This window comes from Polypterus senegalus, chromosome 8, assembly GCF_016835505.1.
Source record: "Polypterus senegalus isolate Bchr_013 chromosome 8, ASM1683550v1, whole genome shotgun sequence".
In the NCBI taxonomy this organism is placed as follows: Eukaryota; Metazoa; Chordata; class Cladistia; order Polypteriformes; family Polypteridae; genus Polypterus; species Polypterus senegalus.
In genome coordinates, this window is record NC_053161.1 from 87,582,039 (window position 1) to 87,598,648 (window position 16,610).

Below are 16,610 nucleotides of genomic sequence, written 5' to 3' on the forward strand. Positions count from 1 at the left end.
TCATTTTCGTTTGCATAAGCACAGTCCTTCACCAGCAATTTTAACTTAGTTACAAAGTGATAACTTGTATCTCACGAATATCATATTCATCGTAGGCATGACAAACGCCAGCAGCAGCGTGTCTATACAGCTATTTTAAACTTACAGTTTACACCGTGCTTTGTTTCCACAGTAGCTGCACTTATGAATATGCTTGTATGCGTCACACGCTTCATATTCTTTTGCTGCCTTCTCAATTGTGTAATGCGTTTTTTGTTCAGCGCTCTTTGGAGCTCTTCCTTGTTCTCTACGTACTGCGTTCACAGTCAGTTCACATGAGCCGCTCTCTTGTGTGATCTTGCGATGTCCACGGCTTTATTTAATGTTAGCTAAGACCCGGCACTTAAAACTTTCTCTTGTACTTTCGCTGAGTTTGTGCCAAACACTAGACCATCTCATCTTTGATTGCATAAGGACAGTCCTTCACCCGCAAATATTTACCTTATATGGGCAGGCACTCGATTACGTGGGAGGCGTGATGATGCGGGACGCAACTCCGCCTCATGCGCCGACCAAGCTGCAGGCTATGGCCGTATATATGGTCAAAAGTAGGTTCCAGTTATGACCGTTACACGTAGAATTTCGAAATGAAACCTGTCTAACTTTTGTAAGTAAGCTGTAAGGAATGAGCCTGCCAAATCAGCCTTCCACCTACACAGAAAGTTGGAGAATTAGTGATAAGTGAGTAAGTGAGTCAGTCAGTCAGTCAGTCAGTCAGTGAGGGCTTTGCCTTTTATATATATATATCTTGTCATGCTTGGGTCACAAAGTTGCACAGATTCATTCAAGGTTTTCAAGAAACAGAAACTTTATTTGAATACAGCATAATAAAGCATAAAGAATAAAGTGGAGGATGACTGAGGGAAGAAAGACAAGGTAGTGAGACACTAGGACAGCTGCGATGCGGTCTTTTAAATGTTTGAAACCGTGCGCGACATGCAGAACACACAGCATGGCAGCAAGCAGCAGGCTAGCAGCTGATCCACAAAGAAGAGATGAAAAGTTGTGTTTGTTCCCCATTGTATCTGTTTAAGGGGGGTTTCGGAAAAGCGGCCACATCCTCTTGGGGCTGCGTTCACTTTGTTATATATACAGTATTTCAATTATTTTATTATCTTAAGTGTTCATTTCAAAATAATTAGAATAATCATACATTCATTTATTAAATCTCCATTTTATTTTGTACAGCTTTTCAGGGAATGTGTTCTAGCCACAGCAGATGTAAAGAAGCCAACCTTCACAGAGCGTATACATTCACAATCATATTTAATCATCATATGTAATTTGGTAGTTCATATGTGAATCGAAAAGTTCTCAGAATTAACAGACAAACACTAAACAGAAAGAAATAATTCTTAATATTACTTCAGAGGCAAAGTGTTGTGAGTAAGCAAACAGATTCATTCAATTCATTTTATTATAGAGTGCCATAGTGGAAAGCACCTAATGTCTAGATTACATTGTAGAAAACACCTTTCCATTAAATATTTTAGGTCTGCTTAAATTTTCTCCTACAGATTAGCTGCTGTTCTACTGACAAACAGTTTAGGATACTGATTTTCGTGTGTTTTTGTCTTATTCTTGTTGTAGGTAATTATGCAGTCGTTATACCCCCCATTGTGGTCATTTTATTATTCTTTTCTCTGTTGCTTTGATGTTTGCATCTTTATTCTTGTATGTATATAACTTGCTTTGTAAGTTGCTTGGATAATGGCGCTTGTTTAAATAATAATACTTATGGTTGTCATAAGGCCTCCAGTATAGAGTTTTCATGTTCTCTCCATGCTGAAGTAGGTTTTTAAATACAGTCCAAAGACATGGTCTTTGTCGTGTGCTAGCAGTAAGGCTGTCACTCATTGAGTTCAACTGGAGTACTGCATGGGATCAAAAATTGAGGTTGGCCCAGAAATCTTAGATTCCTTCACTTATATCTCCAGTTAGAAAGACCTCAGTCAGCTGAAGGAGCCATGATGACACTGAAAAGTCCCATATGATAATGCACTCAAGCAACCTATCATTTGAACATGTAAGAGCGTAAGAATAAAATGTGCCACCAGCCACAATGCTTTCTTTCTCAGAAACACCACTGTTAAATGGATTGTGTGGATTAGCTCAAAGTGTCCCAACTCTCATTGATCTCTTGTCTTGGTATTTTCATGTGTTTCCATTTTACTGTAGGTTTATCAGACAGCTTAACATAGTCCATGGAAACGCCCATGACTGTATTAATCCAATTCATGGTTGAGTCCTGTTTCGTTGCTAGGGTAGGCTCCTTCTAGATAACTATAAAAACTTGAGTAAAAGGTGCATAGGTTGATGATGAATTATTTTATCACTCAATACTACACTCACTACTCTTGAGTTTCACTTACCTCCAAGATCTCCTAAGTGATGCTCCCTCCTCTTACTTCCCATTGAGCTATCTGCCCTTCATACCGCTCAGTAATGTATGAGTACAATACTTTATTAAATACCTTATGTTTCTGAAAATAATGATCATTGCTCCCAATCATCCGTAAAAACCTCAATTTTCCTGCTTATGAGCAACACTGGAAATATGCATAAACATATGCCACTGCAATTAAATCACCCAGTGAAACAATCAAGAACGCCTATGACCAAATGTATCAAGCGTCTGTGAAAACATTATTTAGCTTCCATCTAGCTTATCATCAGGAATACAGGCCATTCTTTAAAAAAGAACTTCCTGATTTTTGTTTGGCAGCATTACAGAGTTGATACGATATGTTTTGTGTACAGAGCTTAACTTGCATTGCTAGGTGTGGACAGAATTAACTGGCCGTTTTTGCAAAGAACTCATTCAGAGTCTCGTTATTTTTGGCTGGATTAGGAACATTTGATACTAAAACTGATTTGGTTAATTGAAGTGTCCTTGCAGAATGTTTCTGCTGAGTTTTCTTTTCTTCCTTAAAGGGCACCCCAGAGTGCACTGTTTGAACAACAAGTTGTGTTATTTTTGGGAATCAACCAAGCCATCTTTTTATAAAGGGGGGTGTGCTCACTCCGAATGATCTTCAAAGTTTGCTTATAGCCACTCCATAGTTGTCCTGCTGCAAATTCCAACTTTCCCAACTGCCTATTAGGCATCTAGTTTGTGCATAACTTGGCATCTTAAAAAATTAAAATACCCCTTCATTCATTTCAATTCAGATTTGTGAGAGACAGAACTGATCCTCAGAGCATCAAACACAAGGGAAGAACCATCTTTGGATTAGCAGCCAGTCCAATACAGGGCACAACAATAAATTAAAGAGGTAAAAAGTGAAATGATGCAGTGATGGAAAGAAAGGAGCATGCAGTGATCATCTGTGAAAAGATGAGTGCAAACAACATGATTAATCATTAGTTTAGTGACAGAACTTGATTTTGGGGCAGTACAAAAGTGAGGTCATGAAAAATGTAAGGGTTTAATAGCTAGAGATTAGGATTCCTAAAAACCAATACAAAAAGTCCAAATTCATAATCAATCAATTTGCTTCCAAAGAAAAAAAATGTAAAACCACATAAATAATATGTTTTCTTTTGATCACAGACATTCTTTGAGTCTCTCCTTTTGTTGTTGGAAAGGTCCAACACTGCCATCTTTTATGGGATGATGTAAGAAAATCAAGAAAAAGACAGAAAAATGAAAAAACAAAATGGCCAAAGACTGCAAATCTTACAAAAGGAGAGGCACAAAAGGGAGATGAAGAACACATTTGCAGAATATGAACTAATGCCACAGCAAAATTCTGTAACATGCGGGAGGCTTTTGTAGGATTCTCAAGTAACTGCAGACTGAATTATGGAAACATGGATATAAGATAAAATGGAAGAAAACACAGAAAAAAATAAAAGCAAGGACATGGACGGAAAAGACAGCTGAAAATCTAACACCGGCTATGTGTATTTCCATGAAAAGATATACTCATTGGTCACAGCTCTCTTGTATGAGTCAATCTATATGATTGGTTTCTTTTTAGTGAATCAGTCTCCTAGACGGCCATCATTATACAACCGGTTTATAAATGATTTCCCTAAAACACAGTTGAGAAGGCTACTTTACACAAATGAAATCTGCTGTTCTGTACAGCCTTCAAGCTTTCAGGACATTGAATCCATTCTCATGAAAGGTATGATCAGGATTTCTCAGTTCCACGGAACTTAGTGCCTTTGAACAAACTCAAGAAAATGGTTTTTAAGCCTTTTCATCTCAACAATGCCGACACAAAGAGAGAGAGATAAATGTTGTCATGAATGGCCAACGTTTTTTAACATGAACATAAACCCCATTTATTTTGGAGTAATTTTGGATTGCCCCTAACATATCAAAACTTGAGATAAAAGCATGGAAATTTGGACCCAGAAAAACAACTGTTCTCCAAACTGGCAGTTCCTTCTGGAGCAGGCTCATCATATGTGACAACATATCTGCTCTAAGATGCTGAAAAAGGAAGAACATGGAAATACTTAAAAATAGTTAACAAAAATTCTACTACAATTAATTAAAAAATATGAAACAACCTCAGCAGCAACACTAAAATAAGAATGTTAAGCTAAAATAATAAATATACATTCTTGGTTGTAATGCTGGTGGGGCTTCTCTAGTATTGGTAAGCAATTGTTCCAGAATTTGGGTGTCAGATAGCTAAGGACTCTGCCATCTAAACTAGTTTCATTTATTTTCTGAATTTTGGGGACGTCTGCAACACAAAGAGCATAATTTACTAGAGTACCAGAACTAGTAATTTTATATGACAAGGAGTATTTTAAAGCAAGCTCTAAACGTAATTGGGAGCCATTGAATTGATTTAATCATTGCAGTTATGTGGTTGTTCATACTTCTTAGTCCTAGTTAGGATTCTTGCTGCTGTTTGTTAAGGGCAGCAAGTGAAAGATTTGAATAGCCTAACCATAAAGCATTACAGTAGTCAATTCTGCTTGAGAGAAAATAATGAGCAATCTTTTTTAAGTACTGTACTTCAGCTTAAAAAGCACCTTAATTTTGCAATATTTCTAAGCTGGGGAAAGCAAAGAAAGACCTTTAGCTTGGTGTTGTAGAAATTCCTGTGCTTTCTAGGTTTTTTTATTATGTGCAATACAGCCAAGGTATTCTCTGATTTTGTGTGTGTGTGTGTATGGTGCTCATGACTACACAACACCAACAATCATTGATCAACACTATCAGGTGTTTATGTGTAATGTTTCAAATAATAATTTTATAAAAACGGTTCACAAATGTACTAAATAGCTGGAATGATTTGTATATCCCCTCAGATAAAATAGTTGTGTCCTTTCATCAAGCACCAAAATGCATAAACTCTTTTGTTTCAGAAATAAAACACATGATGTAACATCAGGGTATGTAAATAAACACATCCTTTGAATATCATTCAAAGATTAATTTTCATCATCTAGTTGACATCCTTATGGGGCATGAAAGCAAAGCGTTGGAAGTCACTCCTACACAGAGCTCAGACAAATACACAAACCTTGACAAGCGTGTAGAGGCGACAGAGCAGGTCCGCTCTGGGTAATCTGAGTATCTTTTATTGTAAAAAAGCACATACAAAAACATATACATTATTTCGCCTCATTGCCTTAACTGCAAGGAACAGGCTGTCACACAGTGAACATGGATGTCTTGAATGAATGGTGCTTTGTAATAAAAGAGATTCGGCGTCTAAACTGACTGCATTTTATATGAATTGGTCTCCTGCTGCTCCCCTTTATCTTTTTTGGTGTATCAGATTACTTCTGCTGTTCTCTTATAGTTTATCACATTTTCTGCTGTTATTTACTGTACATTCAAAGTTTGGCACAGAAGCACCATACTTAGAACTGTTACCTCGAAGCAATAAGGACCTCAGTTTCATTCCGGGCCTATGGGTGTGCATGTGGATGTACATGTTTTCTTTGTGCCCGTGTGGATTTCTGATTATTTCCAAGCTCCAGAGAGATGCAAATTGGACTAACTGATGAGTCTAGACTGGCCCATATTGAGTGAGTGTGGGTGTGTGTATGTGATTAATTAATCAAACAATAAGTCCTTTTTAATATATTGCTATTATCAACATGCACCACACACTTTGTAGTGGATGCAAGAATAAACTACAACTACCCTCACTATGTAAATCATTAGGACCTGCACCCCTGTTATCCATGCAATTATAGATAGATAGTGTTGAATGATGAGTGGTCACAGTTATTGAAAGGTATCAGCAATTTATTGTGCACCAAAAACATATTTGCATGCACATCTAAACCTTACTTAATGCCGCCCTCCTACTTTTTTAACTACTGTGGTTCTCAAGGTACATAAACAACAGAACATAATCACTATTCTACAGATAGATAGATAGATAGATAGATAGATAGATAGATAGATAGATAGATAGATAGATAGATAGATAGATAGATAGATAGATAGATAGATAGATAGATAGATAGATAGATAGATAGATAGATAGAGCTACAATGCAAGAAAATATTAAAAGAAAGAAAAGTTCTGACTTGGTAGTCTAAGTACCAGTGAGGCGTTATACATTGCTGTTGGTATAAAGGAGACCCAGTCTTGTTTCTTGACACACTTCTGATGAATATTTCATTGGCTGAAAGTACACTACTCAGTGTTAGTGTGTCAGAGAGAAGATGTGTAGCATGTAGTCTACCATCCATTAAAGATTTTTTTTCCTCATATTAGGAAGTTTTTCAGAGCTCAAGGAACCAACTTCATAATGCAAAGAACCCATCCCAGATTGAAATGGTGCAATAGTTCCATGAGGAACTACACAACCCAATAAAGAATCATAAAATGCCTTTAAAGGACCATTATCTCTAATAGTGTGCTACACTACCTGGATAGAAAATAGCTGCAATGCAGCAAAGCTATATTGTTGGGCAGCAACAAGCTAGGATTTGAACAACTTAGTTGACGTATTCAGGTTTTCAACTGATTTGAATTAATTTGTGACATAGACAGTTTGAGATGAGTTAAACAGTAAAAGGGAAAACACCAAAGAGCTCTGGGGTTTCCAGGAAGAAGCAAGAAATATTTTGGCTTCCAAAGTACCAAACCTCAATAATTGATATCGGAGGGAATTAAGAGGTAGCACAGCAATGTTTTAAGATAATAGTGGAGTATTTATAATAAGAAGAGAAGATAAAGAGGGACATATTTTAGGTATATGCACTGCTAAAAGTCTTTACTGCTGCCATTAGACAAGATGACAAGGTAGCCATCAGAACAGCGAGGGCAAACCTTGGGGTATCCAAGCAGCTTAGTGAAGGTATGGCAAGAAAATCCAGAGTCACTTTCAGGACACCACATATACAAGTGATGATCGAAAGGGTTTCCAAACTGCCACAGACCATAAGACCACACCAGCTATCTGCAGTGGTGATGCCTCTCTTCTAGATGTTCTAAATAACTTCAACATTAGGTTTAATATCCTTTAAGGCATACCAGCAAGGAACTCTATCCCTCCCTCCTATGCTTGTCTACTGCTGCATGGCTAAGTGCTCAGGGAATGCACAAATCAGTTGATGAATGTCTTTACAGATATCTTCAACATTTCTCTTAGGATGGGCAGTCATCTCCAAGTGCTTCAAAATTACCACCATCATACCTGTGCCAAAGAAGTCCTCTGTCTATTGCCTCAATGACTTTTGTCCTATAGCACTAACACCTGTCACCATGAAGTTCTTTGAGAGGCTAGTCATTTGCCACTTGAAAGCCAGACTATCCTCATCACATGACTCTCTCCCATGGGGCAGCTCTAGTAAATTTCATTCTCTTGTGTGAGTTCCAGCTCCTTATTCACCATCAGATTACAGTCCAGATCCCACCTGCCAATTTCCATTGAGTCCATCCTGTTCTTGTCTGCCATCCAGCTGGCTTTACAACTGATCCAGCCACTAGTGATCACCATTCCCAGGTCAGGTATGACTCTAAGAATATGTCCTGGTATCCCTGTTCCAGGCAAGGTTCTTCTCACTTTAATTAAAACATTAATGAGGGCCATTTATGCATTGTTCTTGGTCTGGTTCCTCCCCTTTGACTAGTTTATAATGGGTAACCTGACCAAGAGCACATACTGTATCCCATGATAATATAGCTTGAAGGGTCAATATAATAAAAATAATAATAATAATAATAATAATAATAATAATAATAATAATAATAATAATAATCTTTATTTCTACTTTTCATGGTGAGGGGTGTGGTGTCTAATAATAATAATAATAATCTACTATATAATAAAACACTAAGGTCTCTGTGCCCAGTTGCTTGGAGCAATCTGATTGGCAGTTTGCCTTTAGTGAGATTGGTCAGTTTGTTGTTTCGACAAAGGATGAAGTGTGAGTGTAGAAGTAAAGGAAGGTATAAAACTGAACAGGAGATGAGAAAGAAACCTCAGAAATACTGACAGGCTTAATGGGAACACGCTCAATAAAGGGAGTATTGGTCAAGAGTGGTTCAGACATATTCAAATACAGTGGAAAGGCGCTGAATGTAGACATAGGGCACGAAATAGAAAATATTTTTAAATTATTTTACAGTATTACCTATCTTAAAACTATACACACCACATGAAGAGAAACATTGGGCAGATATATGCAACTCCTGTGTGACTGTGTGACAAAGGTAATTGTTAATATAATGAAGCTACCAAGGGACAAAACAAAGAGTAGGCTGATAAATGGGACAAGGTCAAAAATATGGATGTCAAAAATACCAGTCATCAAAATACAATGCATAATGCTAGGCTGAATTATGCTGAAGAAACAAAGTAAGAAATCCTGTCTAATATCCTTTCCCTGCCTCACTAGTATTTTAATGGCCTGTTTTTATCTAAACTAGGGGGCTTTGCCCGCTGCTCGCTTCACTCACCAACCCCTGGGCCTGCGCTACGCGCTAGAATCTTTGCAGTTCTGCCGCTTGCGTATGGAGATGCAGATGTATTACAACAAGTAATTAACCATATTAAAAAATAGTAAAACGTAATAATTTGAAAGTAAATTATCTTTCATGTTGCGTTAAAAGTTATTCGTTGCATAATATGATTTTGTTCTGTTTGGCTTTGTTCAAAGTTTATTGTCATGTGCACAGTAAGGAAACACATTTCCCTGTACAATGAAATTCTTTCTTTGCTGTCCACACCAAATGACAAAACCAACGTATAAAGATTAACATAAATAATAAGTAGCAGACAGATAATAAGTAACAAAGGCAGCATAAGGTATAAAAACAGAATAGAAGTATAAAGTGTAATGTGCAGGTAGGTGTGTGATGGACAAGTTAAATACAGTTGTATGAGATAGATAGAATGAGGTGGCCCATGGTTATAAACTCTAGTCAGTTATTTAGAAGTCTAATGGCCTTGGGAAAGAAAGAGTTCTTTAGCCTGGAAGTCCTGCATTTCATACTTCTATACCTCCTGCCTGAGGGTAGAAGTGTGAACAGTTCGTGTTGGGGGTGGGTGGGGTGGTCCCTGAGGATCGAGGCAGTTCTCCTGCAGACTCTGCAGTTGCAGATGCTCTGCAGAGAGGGCAATGGGGTCTTCTCAGCAATCTTTACCACTCTCTGCAGGTGTTTGCAATCCAGTAGTGTTGCCGTACCACATTGAGATGCAGCTGGTCAAGATGCTCTCAACAATGCAGCTGTAAAAGTTGCAGAGGATCTTAGTTGACATACCATACTTCCTCAGCCTTCTCAGAAAGTACAGCTGCTGTAGAGCCCTCTTGACCAGCTGTGTGATGTTAATTGTCCAAGTGAGGTCCTCACTGATTTAGACGCCCAGGTATTTAATGCTGCTCACCCTCTCCACTTCAAGCCCTCGGATGAACAGGATTAACACGAAAATACATATTTTACTGTAAAACTTCAGTAAAAACTATTTTTTGAATTAAATTTTCATCAATATTGCATTGAATTTTGATTCTGTGTTTGAACTTTCATTGTGACAATGCAACGTATAACTGCCCGTGATTGAATTTCGTTTCTTTTTCTCTATTAATTTTAACGCCTTTTTCAAATTCTAATGTTATCTGCAGAAGATGTACTACATTGCCTTTCTTCGATACATCCTTCTTTCTACAGTAATTTGTGCATTGGAAGACCGGAGAGTGTTAACAGTTGTAGATATTTTTCGGGATATTATAAGTTGATGTTTTCATCTTCCACATGATCATCACAAACTGTTTCAGCATAGTCTATTGATACGCATTTCACCAATTTGCTGTGTAACTGATCAACATTTTTGGCATTAATTCGTTTGACTTCATTGTTTCTCAGTGCTAGAATTGTCCATGTACTCATTTTTTTATTGATAACCCTTCGTGATGAAATTCTTCCATAAGATTTGGACATAATACCTCTTCTTTAATTGTGAACTTAAAGTGAGGAAAACATTAAAATTTATAAGAGCTGAGAAGTGTGTCTGTCAAAAGCATTCACACGAATGAGAGGTGAGAGGACCATGTGCATGGTTGAATATGGTCGAGAGGAGGGCATGACTTGAAAAAATCTCATGGCAAAAGTCTCGTCTCGTGGGACTTGAAAAAATCTCTTCAAAAAAGACTTATCTCGTTGCAGGATTTTTTTTTATATAATAGAGAGATATTTCAAAAAAGAATGAGGCCTGTTAGAAAATATGGTAATTATTAATGTTAAAATATGTTTTCATTTTCTTCTGCCCCAGATCTTTACCATGTCTGGAGTCTCACTGTGTCACATAGCTTCTTCTATCATGCTATGACCAGAATGAAGACATATTTGGCCATCACCACTACTTTGTAACATCAGGAAAGACCTAGTAACTCCAAAAACTAAAAAAAAAAACTCAGTTTTGAAAAAATGGCAGTTACTAGGTTTTCCCATTGCGTGTAAGATTTACTTTTATATGCTTTTGCCTTTTGGAACAGCAAGAATGTTTAAGCATGTTAAAGACAATAATGACTGATAAAAGATTATTGCCCTTTCCCCTTGCTTGCATTTAATATTTGCTCAATCCTTCCACCTGGGGTATAAATAAGTAAAGAAAAGATGTCATCTAATAGGGACAGTGAAGCACAGTAGCAGCTAGTTCTGGATGCAGAATGAATCCTTTGGTCCAAAGAGCAAGTACGGGGTGGTCCAAATCTAATTATACAGATCCAGATCGCCTGGATAACTTTGATTTATGCGGGGACGATTCCAGTTTGGCGAGAAGACGATTCTTCATGTTGTCAGTTCGCACACTTCTTGATGGTCCAGGACTTTTCAGGTGATTTTCTATGTAATAAACTTAATAAGTTATAGCGTAATGAAAATTGCATAATTAGATCTGGACCACCCTATATGTTATGGCTGCAGTCTGTGTCTCCTTCCAGGCTATGTGAGTGTAAGGATAAGAGGGCAAGAGTTGAGATGGAATACATTTCCTGAGTCTGCATAACAAAGTTAGAATAGGGTCACCCCAAAAACTTACCAAGATAAAACATGCTCATCCCTGCTCTTAAATCTAAGCACTTCATTGCATATTGTATAGTATGTAACAAATAAAATTTTATTTAACTTAAAACAGTTGTTGGCAGATGAGATCATATATTGTTACACACAGTAAACACATCTCATCAATGACAGATGTCTCGCATGCATGTCGGAGGACTTCCTGACAGGCTTAGTTGAGATATGTAATAACGCACCAAGACAATAGAAGACACTGCTACTAATGTTGATAAATCCTGCTTTCCCCATGGAGCTGAGAAGCTGCCCGGTGAGGGCATTTGACCCCACCCCTTCCAGTCCAGCTACCATAAAGGCAAGGGCATCCCGGAAACAGGTGTCATTACAGGCTAGAGTGACCCACCAGATGGATATTTGCTAGAAGTGACTGCAACCCCACAACACTTTGTATTGCTTGAATTCCTGCACAAGGGACGCATGTCAAAAGGAGTCACTTGTTTTTGTTTGATTTTTGTAATAAGTTTTAATCAAAAACAACATGTGAAAATGAATTCCTAATTAATTATTTACTTTACCACACTTTATCATCACCCGTCATGAATCCAGAATTGTTGCAGACATGCACTTGACTGGCTAAGAACCTAATTGATCATTCGAGCTGCGTTTTATAGTGCAGGATTAAAAATAGCCAGAGTCTACTCAAACACTCGTCCATCTCAAACAATTTCTTTACAGAGCTTTTAGAAGGGTGATTGGGAAAAACACTTGTTGAACAATAGCCTTAGTTGTTATATGAAATGAAAATTAAATGTTATCTCAAAAACCAAAACCCACAGAGGCTCTAGACCCAGCAGGCATACAAAATACAATGCTATAGCTGTATACTCCTGCTTCAGTGGCATGAGTGGCCAATCTTTACACTAAAAGAAGAATGGAAAGATGTTATACTTTTTGTCCATACACAGGTTGTTATTTGCTACAAGTATGGGTGGCCTTTCACCTAAAGAATTAAATTGAAAACTTGGCCATTCCCCACCAGTCACCAATTATCTGATTAGGATGAAATATGTCTCCTAAATAAATAATGCATAAATCCATCTGTCCATCCACTACAAAAACCATTTAATCTATTTCAGGGTGTTCACTATGTGTAAATAGTACTTCTAGTAAACAACAGAAATATGATGGGGTTCTTATAACATCCAGCATAAGAAACTTAGAAGGAAGAGGTCAATCACAAAATTCTATGAAAGTGTAGAGTAAGATTTGGCATACAGGAAATCCAATGAACTGTTGTGAAAAACTTGATAAATCCAATTCAGGGTTGCTGATCACTTGATTAGGAACAAGGCAGTAATCAACCCTGGACAATGCAACAGTCTACTGCAGGACATACTTACTGACACCGGGCCAAATGACCTCAGATACGTCACTTTAGATTGTGGAAATAACCCTACACAGTCACTGGTCCGGATTTCAAACTCATCTCCTCAGTGCTACGAGGCACTAGCACTAACCACTGCGCCACTCATCCCCAGTCACAACACTCTATAATTATAAAGGTCTAAAGGATAGCAAACCATTGGAACCTATCAATCCATCCATCCATTATCCAACCTGCTATATCCTAACTACAGGGTCACAGGGGTCTGCTGGAGCCAATCCCAGCCAACACAAGGTGCAAGGCAGGAGACAAACCCCGGGCAGGGCGCCAGCCCACCGCAGCCATTGGAACCTACCCGAGGCCATTTCCCAGCCATGAAAATCTAATTTGCTTGTCTGTTCCAGTTCACTCTTAGATATATTTACTGCATAGCAGTTGTTTTTTTTTTTCATTATTTCCAATTGGCTCTGGTCCTCTCAAGTATTCAGGAGCACCATAATAACCATTATATAATATTAGATGAGAGTCAATCATGAGCAATCCTTCGGTAGCTGTCTGGACGCGGTGTTTACTCTGCAATTTATTAAGATACAGTTTCAGTTTCTGGTCCTGAGATTATTTAATAGTTGTATTTGCCATCTGTTTTACTGAAGAGGAAACATTGGGAGGACATATGTAACTACCACTATGTGTGTGTATGCACCAATAAGAAAACAGGTTAGAAAACTATTAATATGCAGGGGAGAAATGGCCAACAAGTACAACTTGCAATCTGGACAGTATACCCAAAGTGACTATGTATTCCGGCACATTTTCATCAGACAAATTCTCAGCTCACATATTACATCCCTTCTATTTTCCTTTCAGCTTTAGTTGGCTTTCAAACATTTCCCTTTGCTGTTTTTGCAGGCTGTATTGTAGCTAATGCACTGTACATTCCTTAACAAGTTGGAATAATGAAGAAAAAAATGAGTCAGTCAAAGGAAAAAGAAAAAGTGGTGTGGCTTAGAAAAGGCCCGGCTAGCCTGCTGGGTTAATGTGTACCTAGGCCCCAATGCAAACTTTGCTGAGTTCTGTTTTATAAAAGGGTGGTGCCTAGCAAGATGTCTGAGGGACTTTATGCTTTGTTTTTAATCTGTTGGAAGTCTAAAAAACAACATGAAGCATGGATATCATAACTTAGTGAAATCTTCATTATACAGGCTGTGCAGCAGGCCTCTGATGTTAACGTTAGCAACAGCAATGGTAAATGCTGTGATCGGGATAGATACAGTTGACTGTGATTTCCTATTCTGGCGGTTTTGATGTGGAACCCACCGATTGCAATCATATCATTTCCTCCCTACTCCTGCTTCTCTAGATCAAGATCAAATAAAATCCGCCAGCCAATATGAAGTTCTTGTTCATCTTGACCAGACTAGCCTCTGCTTCTGATGACCAGAGCCTGATTTAATTAATGTGGGAATCATCATCTGCACCTTCGGCGTAAAGCAAATCATACACCAGACCTGGCTAGAATTAAATATGTTTGGAAGTGCTTTGCAAAATCAAAGCATTTTTACCTCTTTTGCTATTCAAATGCAAAGTAGCCTGTACCTTTTAAGCTCTTTTATGTTTTCTCATTTGCAGACTGATTTGAAAATGTTGCAATGCTGCAAGGCCTGGGTTTATGAAACCAGTGTTTAAGTATAAAGAAAAGGACAAAAAGGGATTCTTTTGAACTGCAGTAAAATTGATTGAAATATCAGACTAAATGTTTATGCTCTATATTTAAGATGGAACAAATTACACTGTGGGATTAACATGCACATGTGACAAAGGACTTAAATGAACGGAACAATTAATCTTTGACATAGTAGTAGAAGTACCATACATTGTAATTTTGCATGATTAACTCTGATTGGCTCCAAGGGTCCAGCATCCCAGCCAAGGGCTGTATGAGTTATCCTGTTCTCAGTGTCCACAGGATATAAGAGTGTTCCCATTCTCAGAGTCTGTGGGGGATTTTCTCTGGCTAGCCTCATGTGGGTGTGTGCATGAATGGACCCTGCAATGCACTGGAGTCCTAACCTTACTGCCCATGCTACTGTCCTGCCATGACTCTGAATTGGATTAAATGGGTTTCAAAATGTTATGCCGTGTTATGATTTATTAAGGTATCTTCTCTCTGGGGAAATTAAATATAATGCTTAGCAACAGCAAAACAATGACAAAAGCACCATGTAGCGGTTTTGGTTTTGTCTTCAGTCATTTACAGTGGGACAGCAGTTAGCACTGCAGCCAAACAGCTCCAGAAGGCTGGGTTTCCATCCTGCCCTGGTCACCCCTGTGTAGAATTTGTAAGTTTTCCCTTTGTATGCAAACCAAGATGTACAGATTAGGCTAATTCACAACACTAAATTGGCACCATGCTTGGAAATGGGTGCAGTGATGAGTTGGCATCCCATTCAGGACTGGTTCTTGCCTTGCTCTAAGTGCTGCAAGGATAGGTTCCAGCCCATCACAACTTTGAACTAGTTTAAATGTGTTTGAATATTAGAATAAATTTGACAAGAGCCATCCATTTAGCCCAACAAAGAACCTTTTAAAATAAAGATATTCCTTTCCTATTGACACTTATATTTGGACTAGGGTCTGAAACAGAAATCATCACGTAAGTCAGAAATGTCTGATTTAAATGTAGAAGGAAAAGTTACATCTCCTCTTGGTCAAATAGGAGTGCAGTGTTGACAAAGAAATGCTAAAAATCAAGAGAACAGTAAAAGTTTCTACAGGGTCAGCAAGTCATTCTGGTCACCAGAAGCTAATAATTCATGATGCTGATGTCTCTGCTGCCCAACAATTCGACACCACCTAATTTCTCTGAAATGACACAGAGTCAGGTTTTGAAGATCCCTAAATTTCTCCTGTCTACCGCACTACTTGGTAGTTTATTCCATGTGTCTACAGTTCTCTATGGGAAGAGAAACTTTTGAAAGCTCCTTTTAACAAGTCTCCATCTGCATCCCAGGATTTTTATCAAAGGCTTTATTTTACAGTAATAGCAGAGATTGATCGTACTGATTCCTTTCATAATTTTTAAATATTTAATTCTTTCATTTCTTACTTTCCACATATTTAATCTGAAAAGGTTCAACTACTTCAATCTCTCCTCATAGCTCACTCCTCTAATTCCTTGAATCAGCCTAGCTCCTCTTCTCTGGACTTTTTCTAGCACACAGTTGTACAGTTTAGATACCCCTAGTGCGTTATCTAACTTAAGCATAACCTCCCTTGACTTGTACTCTGTACATTGTGATGTATAACCTAACATCCTATTAGCCTTCTTGATCTCTTCTGCACATTAGCTTCATGTTTTGAGCGCTGAATCCACTATGACTCCTATGGTCCTTCTCATGAAGTGAACTTTTAAGTTTCCAACCTCTCATGTTTATTCAAATCTAATACTTAATTTCATCTGCCACAATTTACCCACATATTAATTCTATCTAGATCGCTCTGCAATGTTCCAGGTAATTCTCCATTATATGCTTTTTCACATATAAAATGAACCAGCTTGTTGTTTATAATCTGATCTATATCATTTATATATATATATATATATATTACTATTAACAGTAGTCCCAGCACTAATCCCTGAGGGACACCACTTTTAACATCACCTAATTATCATCATAACCCTTTCCTTCCTGTTTCTGAGTCAATTTTCTACCCACATATACACTGTGTCTTGAACTC